Source organism: Somniosus microcephalus, chromosome 2 (assembly GCF_052327205.1).
Source record: "Somniosus microcephalus isolate GS21.2 chromosome 2, FLI_Smic_1.0, whole genome shotgun sequence".
NCBI classification, from domain to species: Eukaryota; Metazoa; Chordata; class Chondrichthyes; order Squaliformes; family Somniosidae; genus Somniosus; species Somniosus microcephalus.
In genome coordinates, this window is record NC_140988.1 from 352,941,123 (window position 1) to 352,955,761 (window position 14,639).

A 14,639-nucleotide genomic window follows, 5' to 3' on the forward strand; every position below is an offset into this window, starting at 1 on the left:
ACCAAATCAAATCAAAAAAATCAAATCAACTTTTATTGTCATTGTTAGTGCACAAGTGCAGTACAACGAAATGTAGGCTTGTGGCTCCCGAGAGTGTACATTTAGATTAAGACATTTAAACATTCAACATATATTTGGCTTGTAATACATTAACATAAACATAACCATAATAAAGTGCATAAACACCACTCTCTGGGTGAAGAAATTCCTCCTCATCTCAGTCCTAAATGGCTTACCCCTTATCCTTAGACTGTGACCCCTGGTTCTGGATTCCCCCGCCATCGGGAACACCCTTCCTGCATCTAGTCTGTCTAGTCCTGTTAGAATTTTATAAGTTTCAATGAGATCCTCTCTCATTCTTCTAAACTCCAGCGAGTACAAGCCCAATCGACCCAATCTCTCCTCATACGTCATTCCTGCCATCCCAGGTATCAGCCTGGTCCCATCATTCAGTCACAGAAACAGCAGAAAATTACAGGGTTGATTTCAACCCTAATTGCCAGCCTGGTGGAGAGCGGGGGGGGGGCGGGGGAGCAGCTAAAAACAAGCAGGTTACTTACCCACTCGGTACTCAACCCTTTTCCGCTGTTTCCATTATTAACCTGCTGGACTTTGCCAGTGGGTGAGACGCTCGCCTAAAGCAGGAATTTATGCAACTCGGGATGCCATTACCTCAATATTGACCTGGGCCTGAGCGGGGAGAACACTGCGGCTCTCCCACTTCCCTGCTAGGCAGAGGCGGGTCGGCCGCTGGTGTCAAGGAGAAAGAGGACCTCCAGGTAGGTTAAAAAATTTCACTTGTGAAGCCACTCCAGGCCCCACAAGCAAAATCGCAGCCTGGCCTGCCCCGCACCACCCCACCCCTCCACCACCCAAAACTGAACGCAGCACTCCAGATGAGCTCTGACCAAGGCTCTGTCCAACTGCGGCATCACTTCCTCGCTCTGAATTCCAACCCCCTTGAGATGAAGGCCAACATTCCATCGGCCTTCTTGATTACTCTTTATACGTGTAACTGCTGACAGCCCCTCTGCACCCTTTTCACACCCTTTCTGGCATTTTAATGAGGTCCGGAAGTTAAAATAAACCTGGCCTGAAATTTAGGCCAGCAAGTTCGTGTTTTGCGCTCGCCCCATCCCTCGCCCACCCAAAGCCCACTCTCTGGGTGAAGAAATTCCTCCTCATCTCAGTCCTAAATGGCTTACCCCTTATCCTTAGACTGTGACCCCTGGTTCTGGATTCCCCCGCCATCGGGAGCACCCTTCCTGCATCTAGTCTGTCTAGTCCTGTTAGAATTTTATAAGTTTCAATGAGGTCCTCTCTCATTCTTCTAAACTCCAGCGAATACAAGCCCAATCGACCCAATCTCTCCTCATACGTCATTCCTGCCATCCCAGGTATCAGTCTGGTCCCATCATTCAGTCACAGAAACAGCAGAAAATTACAGGGTTGATTTCAACCCTAATTGCCAGCCTGGTGGAGAGCGGGGGCGGGCGGGGGGGCAGCTAAAAACAAGCAGGTTACTTACCCACTCGGTACTCAACCCTTTTCCGCTGTTTCCATTATTAACCTGCTGGACTTTGCCAGTGGGTGAGACCCCCCCCCCCCCCCCCACCGTCTGTGTCTTACTATAGTAACTGACAAAGGAGAGTTAGCAGCAGAAAGGCTCCTGGCTTAAAAAGGGTTTTGAATAAGCAGGGAAAAAAATGATCAAGGAAATTTATGAATGAGTAGCTTTTGCAGTTATTGCACCGAAGGTAAAAAATCTTGGGCTATGGCCAAGAACAAGTAAGCTGGATTCATAATCACAGTAAATCTTTTGATGTGAGGCTCAATGAGCAGGGAATAGAAAATGTTCATTTGAGATTTATTCTTTAAAAATCATCCTCCCAGCATTCTCTTTAGATTAAAAGCAAGACTTATCGCATCAGTTCCGATTCTAACTTACATCTTTCTATAACTTCAAAATGTCAAACTCCTATCTTCCATAAATCAGAAGCAAATTACTGGAAGATGTTGGAAAACTGAAATAAAAACAGGAAATGCTGGAAATGATCAGCAGGTCAGGCAGCAGCTAAGGAGAGAGAAACAAGAGTTAACGTTTCAGGTCGATGGCCTTTCCTCAGAACTGGACAGATGTTAAGAGATGAACAGCTTTTAAGCAAGCGCACTACAGCCTATAGTTTTTCTCTCCTTCCTCCTTCAAGCTGCAGGCTTTTATATCCCAAGCTTGGTATCCGCTGGCCACAACCTCTTCACTTACCTTGCCCACTCCTCTACTGTTGTCAACCTTGATGGTATCTCACACTATAGGCCTTGCCCCTTCAGCCAAGCTTGCTGAGAAATGACTGAACTGACTGAATAGCTGAGTGTTAGCTTTACGTAGGATCTACGACAGAGAAACAGGCCATTCGGCCCAACCAGTCCATGCCGGCTGTGACAGCCAGCGCACTCATTAAGAATGAGATGGACAAGGCAGTTATGGCTGAAGGTCAGTAACGACTGTAAGTGGTAGAATGGTGAAAAATGGGAAAATAAACACCTGAGCTGGGAGGAAGATCCGAGTGAAAAATTGATGGACAGTGGGCAGATGATGTGCCCAAGTGCCAGTCACTGACTATCTCCAACAAGACAGCGTCTAACCACCGCCCTTTGGCATTCAACGGCATTACCATCGCCGAATCCCCCACTGTCAATATCCTGGGGGTCACCATTGACCAGAAACTTAACTGGACCAGCCGCATAAATACTGTGGCTACAAGAGCAGGTCAGAGGCTAGGTATTCTGCGGCAAGTGTCTCCCCAAAGCCTTTCTACCATTTACAAGGCAGAAGTAAAGAGTGTGATGGAATACTCTCCACTCGCCTGGATGAGTGCAGCTCCAACAACACTCAAGAAGCTTGACACCACCCAAGACAAAGCAGCCCGCTTGATTGGCACTCCATCCACCACTTTAAACATTCACTCCCTCCACCACCGGCGTACCGTGGCTACAGTGTGTACCATCTACAAGATGCACTGCAGCAACTCGCCAAGGCTTCTTCGGCAGCACCTCCCTAACCCGCGACCTCTACCACCTAGAAGGACAAGGGCAGCAGACGCATTGGAACACCATCACCTCCAAGTTCCCCTCCAAGTCACACACCATCCTGACTTGGAAATATATCGCCGTTCCTTCATCGTCGCTGGGTCAAAATCCTGGAACTCCCCCTCTAACAGCACTGTGGGAGTACCTTCACCACACAGACTGCAGCAGTTCAAGAAGGCAGCTCACCACCGCCTGGCAGGCAGTGACTGGTGGGGTACCGCAGGGATCGGTCCTTGGGCCCCAGCTATTCACAATATATATTAATGATCTAGACAAGGGAACTAGATGTAATATCTCCAAATTTGCAGACGACACAAAGCTGGGTGGGCGTGTGTGCTGTGAGGAGGATGCCAAGGAACTCCAGGGTGATTTGGACAGTCTGGGTGATTGGGCAAAAGCATGGCAGATGCAATATAATGTGGATAAATGCGAGGTTATCCACTTTGGTGGCAAAAACAGGAAGGCAGATTATTATCTGAATGGCAATAGATTGGGAGAAGGGGAAGTGCAATGAGACCTGGGTGTCCTTGTGCACCAGTCGCTGAAGGTAAGCATGCAGGTGCAGCAGGCGGTTAAGAAGGCAAATGGCATGTTGGCCTTCAGAGCGAGAGGGTTCGAGTACAGGAACAAGGATGTCCTGCTGCAGTTATACAGGGCCTTGGTGAGACAACATATTGAGTACTGTGTGCAATTTTGGTCGCCTTATCTGAGGAAGGATGTTCTTGCCATGGAAGGAGTTCAGCGAAGATTCACCAGGCTGATACCTGGGATGGCAGGAATGACGTATGAGGAGAGATTGGGTCGATTGGGCTTGTACTCGCTGGAGTTTAGAAGAATGAGAGGGGATCTCATTGAAACGTATAAAATTCTGACAGGACTGGACAGACTAGATGCAGGAAGGATGTTCCCGATGGTCGGGGAGTCCAGAACCAGGGGTCACAGTCTAAGGATAAGGGGTCGGTCATTTAGGACAGAATTGAGGAGGAATTTCTTCACCCAGAGAGTGGTGAACCTGTAGAATTCTCTGCCACAGAAGGCAGTAGAGGCCAATACATTAAATATATTCAAGAAGGAGTTGGATATATTTCTTAAGGCTAAAGGGATCAAGGGGTATGGGGAGGAAGCAGGGACAGGGTACTGAATTTGGATGATCAGCCATGATCGCATTGAATGGTGGAGCAGGCTCGAGGGGCCGAATGGCCTACTCCTGTTCCTATCTTCTATGTTTCTATGTTTCTTAAGGGCAACTAGGGATGGGCAATAAATGCTGGCCTTGCCACCGATGCCCACATCCCATGAACGAATAAAAAAAAAGATGGTGCGGTCTTATGGCATCTTAAGGCAACCTGGCTACATTGACTTACTTACATAAGAAAATGACAGGCAGGATAAGAACAGCTGATCCATCAACCTTGCCCCACACTCATGATGCCTGGAGCATGAATGCTTACAAGATGTTTATTCTACTTGTGCCTCATTTTGGTTAATTCTGTTACCATACCAGAAAAAGAAAGAATAATTTAAAACTGCTTCAAAATGCAGAGGCCAAAAGGTTAGCCGACTTCATCGTAAGAGTCATCATTTCTCTGTGCTGCATCGCTTGTTGAGTTGGACGGCAGGGGCTGTTCCATGAGTTTTTCAATGTTTTTTTCAGTATCGTCGGGTGTGGAATCATGAAATCATAGACTGGTACAGCAACGACGGAGGCCATTCAGCCCATCGAGTCTGCGCCGGCTCTTTCGAAGAGCAATCCAGTTAGTCCCACTCCCCTGCTCTTTCCCCATATCCCTGCAATTTTCCAGTATTTATCCAATTCCCTTTTGAAGGCTGCTATTGACTCTGGACCCACCACCTTATCAAGCAGTGCATTCCAAATCCTAACCACACGTTGCGTAAAAAAGGTTTTCCTCATGTCGCCCCTGGTTCTTTTGCCAATCACCTTAAATCTGTCCCCTCTGGTTACCGACCCTTCAGCCATTGGAAACAGTTTCCCTTTATTTACTCTATCTAAACCCTTCGTGATTTTAAACACCTCCATCAAATCTCCTCAGCCTTCTCTGCTACAAGGAGAACAAACCTTAAAAGTACATTTACTTTTGGTTTCTGGCTAAGTGTCTTCATCACAGGCAAGTTGAACCAGAGTTCAACTAGACGAAGGGATAGTTATTAAGGAGTAGTGGGTTCAGCGTGTTACTTTACAATCAATGCTGCATTACAACAGTGACTCCACTTCAAAAGTACTTCATTGGCTGTAAAGCACTTTGAGAAGTCTGGTGGTCGTGAAAGGCGCTATATAAATGCAAATCTTTCTTTGCTTTCTGCTGGGTGAGAGAACAAAGCCGGCATCCTAAGTTTTTAATGATGTTGCAGTTTTGGATCAAATTTTTAAAACAATTTTTAAAACTATATAGTTGTGGCTGGGTTGTAATAAGTTAATACAAAGTTGAAAAAAAAATAGTAAATTAAAATTATTATGCACTTTGTTTTCATTTTCTGAACAACATATTAGATAAATGGCAACTGCACTGAAAGCTCAGCCTTTGGAAGGGCAGATTTTCCTCTTGTTGGGCTTGGTCCTAAAAGATCATTTGAGCATGAAGGAATATCCTGTGGGGAGAATCACACATCTTAATGAAGCCCACCCGATTCCCTGTCCATTCCTTCCAGTTGTGGGACTGCCACCATATAGAGGAATGATAAATGTATTCTCAGTAACAGTGGTTTTATTACTGCACAATTGCTCAACTTGAAGTTTTTAAAATTTTTCGTTGCTGTACTATTCTATGATTTTATGATTCTACACCCGACGATACTGAAAAAAATGTTGAAAAGCTCATGGAACAGCCCCTGCCGTCCAACTCAACAAGCGATGCAGCACAGAGAAATGATGACTCTTACGATGAAGTCGGCTAGCCTTTTGGCCTCTGCATTTTGAAGCAGTTTTAAATTATTCTTTCTTTTTCTGGTAAATGAAGTACTCTTGTGGCTTGAGATGCAGCATAACCTGATGCAAGTTTTTTATTGTAGGTGTCAGCTGTGGCTCAGTGGATAGCACACTCGCCTCTGAGTCAGAAGGCTGTGGGTTCATAGTCCCACTCCAGGGACTGGAGCACAAAAATCTAGGCTGACACTCCACTACAGTGCTGAGGGAGTGCTGCACTGTTGGAGGTGCTGCCTTCTGGCTAAAACGCTAAACCGCGGCCCCGTCTGCCCTCTCAGGTGAAAGTAAGTGATACCATGGCACTATTTTGAAGAAGATCAGGGGAGTTCTCCCAGTGTCCTGGCTAATATTTATCCCTCAACTAACATCACTAAAACAGATTATCTAGTTATTATCACATGGCTGTTTGTGGGAGCTTGCTGTGCACAAATTATTTGCTACATTTCAAAAATTACTGCATTGGCTGTGAAGTGCCATGCGACATCCTGGGGTCGTAAAAGGCGCTATATAAAAGTCTTTGTTTCACAGGAGTAAAATCAGACAAAAAGGGGGCGATTTTGCCAGCCCTGGGGTGGCGGGTATGGAGGCGGGACTGCCGGGAAAATGGCAGATTTTGGGGGCAGGTGCCCAAACCGCCTCCGTGCCATCTTCCTAGGAGGTAGCTAGCCATCCCGCACCAGGTCCCGTCCCCTTGGAGGCGGGAAGGGATTAAAGCCAATTAATAGGATTATCCCCTTTTTGCAAGACTTCATCAAACTGCAGAGAATGTCACTGTTTGGCAGCTTCACAGAGCTGTCAAATGATGACAATTCAACTGTCAAAAATTTTTGGTCCTTCATCTGTCAACCAGCTTTCCCTTAATTGGCCTGCTAAGCCCACTGGGCAGGCTTAACAAGGCCAATCAAGGGAAAATAGCGTGGGTTGGCCAGAAATCGATGGAGGTGGGACATCATCCCGACAAGCAGCACTCCTGCCTCCAATGCGCCCCCATCACAAAATCGCCCCCAAAGAGCCAAAAGAGGAAACATTAGGACAGGTGACCAAACGCTTGGTCAAAGAGGGAGGTTTTAAGGAGCATCGTAAAGGATGAGAGAGAGGTCAAGAGAGGTTTAAGGAGGGAATTCCAGACGTTTAGGGCCTAGGCAGCTGAAGGCACGATGGTGGTGTGAAGGAAGTGGGAGATGGACAAAAGGCCAAAGTTGTAGAAAGGCAGAGTCCTCGGAGGGTTGTAGGACTGGAGGAGGCTGCAGAGATAGGGAGGGGGGAGGCCATGGAAGGATGTGAACACGAGGATGTGAATTTTAAAACTAAGACGTTCGTATAGGTGTAGGGCATATAATATAGGTGTAGGGTCTCATATAGCAGGGCTGCACTCAGTGTATTAGACTACACAGGAAATGGCAGCTAATGCATCCATGAATGACTTTGACTTACATCACTATGAATTCTTGCCCAGTAATCTGTTCACAGGCCAAACTGGCCAACAACAACACACTGAGGAGTGTCTGAGGGAGGGACCAGAAAGGCAGAATGTCTCGATGCTGCTTGAGGAACAGATGGTGGCCTTAATTGGCAAGGAATCTATGGAAGGAGCTGACCTCCAGGAATTCGGAGTGTGCCACAGGCCTGGCAACACATTGCACATTGCTGCTTTCTCCCGTGATATAAAGGACTTGTGACATCAGCTTTGTAACTAATTAAATGTAACACTTCATTTCAGTGTAACGCACAAATGACTTTTATTATTGTTCCAATACATTACTAAACAGCCTGCCCCCAGTTCGTAGTCTCCCCAAAGCAGGAGGTTAAACCAACAGAAATAACAATAGAAAATGCTGGAAAAACTCAGCAGGCCAGGCAACATCCGTGGAGAGAGAAATAGAGTCAATGTTTCAGGTCGAAACCCTTCGTCAGGACTGAGAAAACACAGGAAATGAAACAAATTAAAAGGCCAGTTTGGGGGCTGGGAAAGTGTATATAAAAATGTAATAGGGGCCGAGGTTGTGATCTGAAATTGTTGAACTTGATATTGAGTCCGGAAGGCTGTAAAGTGCCTCAGGTTAAACCAACAGTCTGTTGAAGCACGTTCACTGTAGAAGGTAGACCCAGAAAGAGAAAAACATTTAATATTAATGGAGGTGAAAAAGATACAGAAGTCAAAGATTACAATGCAGATCAGGGGCTGAGTTCAAGAGAGACAACAGATACATAGGAACATAGGAATAGGAGTAGGCCATTCAGCCCCTCGAGCCTGTTCCGCCATTCGATTAGATCACGGCTGATCTGTATCTTAACTCTATCGACCTGCCTTGGTTCCCTAACCCTTAATACCCTTGCTTAGCAAAAATCCATCAATCTCAGTTTTGAAATTTTCAATTGACCCTCGGCCTCAACAGCTTTTCATAAGAACATAAGAACATAAGAAATGGGAGCAGGAGTCGGCCAATCGGCCTCTCGAGCCTGCTCCGCCATTCAATAAGATCATGGCTGACCCAATCTTGGCCTCAACACCACTTTCCCGCTCTCTCCCCATAGCCCTTGACTCCCTTGTCTTACAAATGTCTGCCAATCTCTGCCTTGAATATATTCAATGACTTCACCTCCACAGCTGTCTGGGGTAGAGAATTCCAAAGATTCACGACCTTCTGAGAGAAGAAATTCCTCCTCATCTCCATCTTAAATGGGCGACCTCTTATTCTGAAACTATGCCCCCTAGTTCTAGATACCCCCACTAGGGGAAACATCCTCACTGCATCTACCCTGTCAATCCCCCTCAGAATCTTATATGTGTCAATAAGATCACCTCTCATTCTTCTAAACTCCAATGAGTATAGGCCCAACCTGCTCAACCTTTCGTCATACATCAACCCCTTCATCCCAGGAATCAACCTAGTGAACCCTCTCTGCACTGCCTCCAATGCAAGTATGTCCTTCCTTAAATATTTCGAAGGAGAGAGTGCCAGATTTCCACTACATTTTGTGTGAAGAAGTGCCTCCTGACATCACCCCTGAACAGCCTAGCTCTAATTTTAAGGTTAGGCCCCCTCGAGCTGGACTCTGCCACCAGAGGAAATCATTTCTAGCTACCCTACCAAATCCTTTATTCATTTTAAATACTTCAATTAGATCATGCCTTAATATTCTGTTCTTGGGGGGAATACAAGCCTAGTCTATGCAACCTTTCCTCATAATTTAACCCTTTTAGCCCCGGTATCATTCTGGTGAATCTGTACTGCAACCCCTCCTTCCTGAGGTACGGGGCCCAGAACTGAACATAGTGCTCCAGATGTGGTCTAACCAGAGCTTAATACAACTGCAGCTTAACTTCCAGCCCTTTGTATTCCAGCCCCATTGAGATGAAGGCTAATATTCCAATAGCCTTTTTAATTATTTTTTGTGCCTGTCCATTAGTTTTTTAGAAGATACTCTGATCCATCTTTCTTGGGTCCAAAGTGGATGACCTCGCAATTTCCTGAACTGTATCTGCCACAGTTTTGCCCACTCACTTAATCTATCAATGTCCCTTTGCAACTTTCTGCTCTCATCGACACTATTTACTGTGCAACCTAACTTGGTGCCATCAGCAAACCTGGATATAAGGCTCTCTATTTCTGGTAAATGAAGTACTCTTGTGGCTTGAGATGCAGCATAACCTGATGCAAGTTTTTTATTGTAGGTGTCAGCTGTGGCTCAGTGGATAGCACACTCGCCTCTGAGTCAGAAGGCTGTGGGTTCATAGTCCCACTCCAGGGACTGGAGCACAAAAATCTAGGCTGACACTCCACTACAGTGCTGAGGGAGTGCTGCACTGTTGGAGGTGCTGTCTTCTGGCTAAAACGCTAAACTGCGGCCCCGTCTGCCCTCTCAGGTGAAAGTAAGTGATACCATGGCACTATTTTGAAGAAGATCAGGGGAGTTCTCCCAGTGTCCTGGCTAATATTTATCCCTCAACTAACATCACTAAAACAGATTATCTAGTTATTATCACATGGCTGTTTGTGGGAGCTTGCTGTGCACAAATTATTTGCTACATTTCAAAAATTACTGCATTGGCTGTGAAGTGCCATGCGACATCCTGGGGTCGTAAAAGGCGCTATATAAAAGTCTTTGTTTCACAGGAGTAAAATCAGACAAAAAGGGGGCGATTTTGCCAGCCCTGGGGTGGCGGGTATGGAGGCGGGACTGCCGGGAAAATGGCAGATTTTGGGGGCAGGTGCCCAAACCGCCTCCGTGCCATCTTCCTAGGAGGTAGCTAGCCGTCCCGCACCAGGTCCCGTCCCCTTGGAGGCGGGAAGGGATTAAAGCCAATTAATAGGATTATCCCCTTTTTGCAAGACTTCATCAAACTGCAGAGAATGTCACTGTTTGGCAGCTTCACAGAGCTGTCAAATGATGACAATTCAACTGTCAAAAATTTTTGGTCCTTCATCTGTCAACCAGCTTTCCCTTAATTGGCCTGCTAAGCCCACTGGGCAGGCTTAACAAGGCCAATCAAGGGAAAATAGCGTGGGTTGGCCAGAAATCGATGGAGGTGGGACATCATCCCGACAAGCAGCACTCCTGCCTCCAATGCGCCCCCATCACAAAATCGCCCCCAAAGAGCCAAAAGAGGAAACATTAGGACAGGTGACCAAACGCTTGGTCAAAGAGGGAGGTTTTAAGGAGCATCGTAAAGGATGAGAGAGAGGTCAAGAGAGGTTTAAGGAGGGAATTCCAGACGTTTAGGGCCTAGGCAGCTGAAGGCACGATGGTGGTGTGAAGGAAGTGGGAGATGGACAAAAGGCCAAAGTTGTAGAAAGGCAGAGTCCTCGGAGGGTTGTAGGACTGGAGGAGGCTGCAGAGATAGGGAGGGGGGAGGCCATGGAAGGATGTGAACACGAGGATGTGAATTTTAAAACTAAGACGTTCGTATAGGTGTAGGGCATATAATATAGGTGTAGGGTCTCATATAGCAGGGCTGCACTCAGTGTATTAGACTACACAGGAAATGGCAGCTAATGCATCCATGAATGACTTTGACTTACATCACTATGAATTCTTGCCCAGTAATCTGTTCACAGGCCAAACTGGCCAACAACAACACACTGAGGAGTGTCTGAGGGAGGGACCAGAAAGGCAGAATGTCTCGATGCTGCTTGAGGAACAGATGGTGGCCTTAATTGGCAAGGAATCTATGGAAGGAGCTGACCTCCAGGAATTTGGAGTGTGCCACAGGCCTGGCAACACATTGCACATTGCTGCTTTCTCCCGTGATATAAAGGACTTGTGACATCAGCTTTGTAACTAATTAAATGTAACACTTCATTTCAGTGTAACGCACAAATGACTTTTATTATTGTTCCAATACATTACTAAACAGCCTGCCCCCAGTTCGTAGTCTCCCCAAAGCAGGAGGTTAAACCAACAGAAATAACAATAGAAAATGCTGGAAAAACTCAGCAGGCCAGGCAACATCCGTGGAGAGAGAAATAGAGTCAACGTTTCAGGTCGAAACCCTTCGTCAGGACTGAGAAAACACAGGAAATGAAACAAATTAAAAGGCCAGTTTGGGGGCTGGGAAAATGTATATAAAAATGTAATAGGGGCCGAGGTTGTGATCTGAAATTGTTGAACTTGATATTGAGTCCGGAAGGCTGTAAAGTGCCTCAGGTTAAACCAACAGTCTGTTGAAGCACGTTCACTGTAGAAGGTAGACCCAGAAAGAGAAAAACATTTAATATTAATGGAGGTGAAAAAGATACAGAAGTCAAAGATTACAATGCAGATCAGGGGCTGAGTTCAAGAGAGACAACAGATACATAGGAACATAGGAATAGGAGTAGGCCATTCAGCCCCTCGAGCCTGTTCCGCCATTCGATTAGATCACGGCTGATCTGTATCTTAACTCTATCGACCTGCCTTGGTTCCCTAACCCTTAATACCCTTGCTTAGCAAAAATCTATCAATCTCAGTTTTGAAATTTTCAATTGACCCTCGGCCTCAACAGCTTTTCATAAGAACATAAGAACATAAGAAATGGGAGCAGGAGTCGGCCAATCGGCCTCTCGAGCCTGCTCCGCCATTCAATAAGATCATGGCTGACCCAATCTTGGCCTCAACACCACTTTCCCGCTCTCTCCCCATAGCCCTTGACTCCCTTGTCTTACAAATGTCTGCCAATCTCTGCCTTGAATATATTCAATGACTTCACCTCCACAGCTGTCTGGGGTAGAGAATTCCAAAGATTCACGACCTTCTGAGAGAAGAAATTCCTCCTCATCTCCATCTTAAATGGGCGACCTCTTATTCTGAAACTATGCCCCCTCGTTCTAGATGCCCCCACTAGGGGAAACATCCTCACTGCATCTACCCTGTCAATCCCCCTCAGAATCTTATATGTGTCAATAAGATCACCTCTCATTCTTCTAAACTCCAATGAGTATAGGCCCAACCTGCTCAACCTTTCGTCATACATCAACCCCTTCATCCCAGGAATCAACCTAGTGAACCCTCTCTGCACTGCCTCCAATGCAAGTATGTCCTTCCTTAAATATTTCGAAGGAGAGAGTGCCAGATTTCCACTACCTTTTGTGTGAAGAAGTGCCTCCTGACATCACCCCTGAACAGCCTAGCTCTAATTTTAAGGTTAGGCCCCCTCGAGCTGGACTCTGCCACCAGAGGAAATCATTTCTAGCTACCCTACCAAATCCTTTATTCATTTTAAATACTTCAATTAGATCATGCCTTAATATTCTGTTCTTGGGGGGAATACAAGCCTAGTCTATGCAACCTTTCCTCATAATTTAACCCTTTTAGCCCCGGTATCATTCTGGTGAATCTGTACTGCAACCCCTCCTTCCTGAGGTACGGGGCCCAGAACTGAACATAGTGCTCCAGATGTGGTCTAACCAGAGCTTAATACAACTGCAGCTTAACTTCCAGCCCTTTGTATTCCAGCCCCATTGAGATGAAGGCTAATATTCCAATAGCCTTTTTAATTATTTTTTGTGCCTGTCCATTAGTTTTTTAGAAGATACTCTGATCCATCTTTCTTGGGTCCAAAGTGGATGACCTCGCAATTTCCTGAACTGTATCTGCCACAGTTTTGCCCACTCACTTAATCTATCAATGTCCCTTTGCAACTTTCTGCTCTCATCGACACTATTTACTGTGCAACCTAACTTGGTGCCATCAGCAAACCTGGATATAAGGCTCTCTATTTCTTCATCTAAGTCATTTACAAATTTAATGAAAAGCTAAGACCCCAGTACAGATCGCTGGGGACACTACTAGTCAAATCCTGCCAATTGGCGTACATACCCATTATCCCTACTCTCTGTCTCCTCCCTCCTAACCAATTCCATACCCAAGTCAAAAGGTTGCCTTCAACCTAATACCTACACCTGTGAGGTATTAGGATAGTCTAGGGAGTGGGACGAATGGACGCCACAAAGCACTATGGCCTAGAAATTAGGTATGGCCCCGCCAGCTCAGTTGCGCCCAAAAGTTTGCGCAGCGCCCGGAGCCCGTTGCGCCCGCCAGAAATTCACTTTTAGCACCCCAAGTCAGAACCGGGCGCTGTTCCAGGGTGTGCCCGCCTCCGCTTGGGGCGCTGAAAGTGAATTTCAGCGCTCCAGCTGCCGCTGCGCCACCCGATGCGGTGCGGCAGGCTGGGGTACTGCAGGCCTCCTCCTTCTCTTAAGGAGGAGCTGCCTGCAGCCGTGAGATCGCCGCTGGATTCTGCCGGCAAATGAGCCCGGCACCACGGAGAAGTGCCGGGCTCGCGGGAATCAGCCACCAATGCCGCGGGGGGGGTGGTGTAGGAGGCCGGGGAGGGAGGTGCGGGCAGGCGGCCGCCGAAAAAGCGGCCGGCCGCACCTCCACCTTTATGCGCCCCACTAACGCTGCATGAAGGCCGTGTTTCACGAACGTTGTTTGCGGCCGCTGCGGAAGAGGCGGCCACAACTGAATATGGGCGTCGGGCCGGCATCGGGGCGGAACCGGGGCGCTGCGCACACCGATGACGTCATCGGTGCCGGCGCAGCGCTACCGGCTACCGCCGCCATTAACGCTGCACTCAATTTCCGCGCTACCAACCCCGCCGGTGCAGAAGCCCTCTTTAGGCGCTAAGTGGGCGCAAGGCCCACTGAATTTCTAGGCCTATATATGAATGCTAACCAGTTTTGGAACAAACTAGGAACAAATGCACCAAATACATCGGGAAGTACAGAAATGGAAACATCTATGGAGTCCATTCTAGCCAATCTCAAAAACTAACACCTCTCACTCCCTTCCCTTAAAATGTCTATCCAATTTGCCTTTACATATTTCCCTATTATCTGCCACCACTGCGTCCCTGAGTCCATTCCACACTTTCAACAGTTTCATGGTCACTTCTACAGATACCAGCCTTTTATTAGTGATGATGGGGTTTAGAATTCATGTTCACACTGGTTTACTGATCCAGGCCTCTGGATTACTAGTCCAGTAACATAACCACTACACCACTGTACCACCTCAAAATGAAGTGAGATGCCAAGGGAAGCCTTTAGTGTTCAGCAGAAATGATCACTTCATTGCATCAGGTCGTGCTGACACTTGCTGGAATACAGATCCATGGGCAACAGCAGCA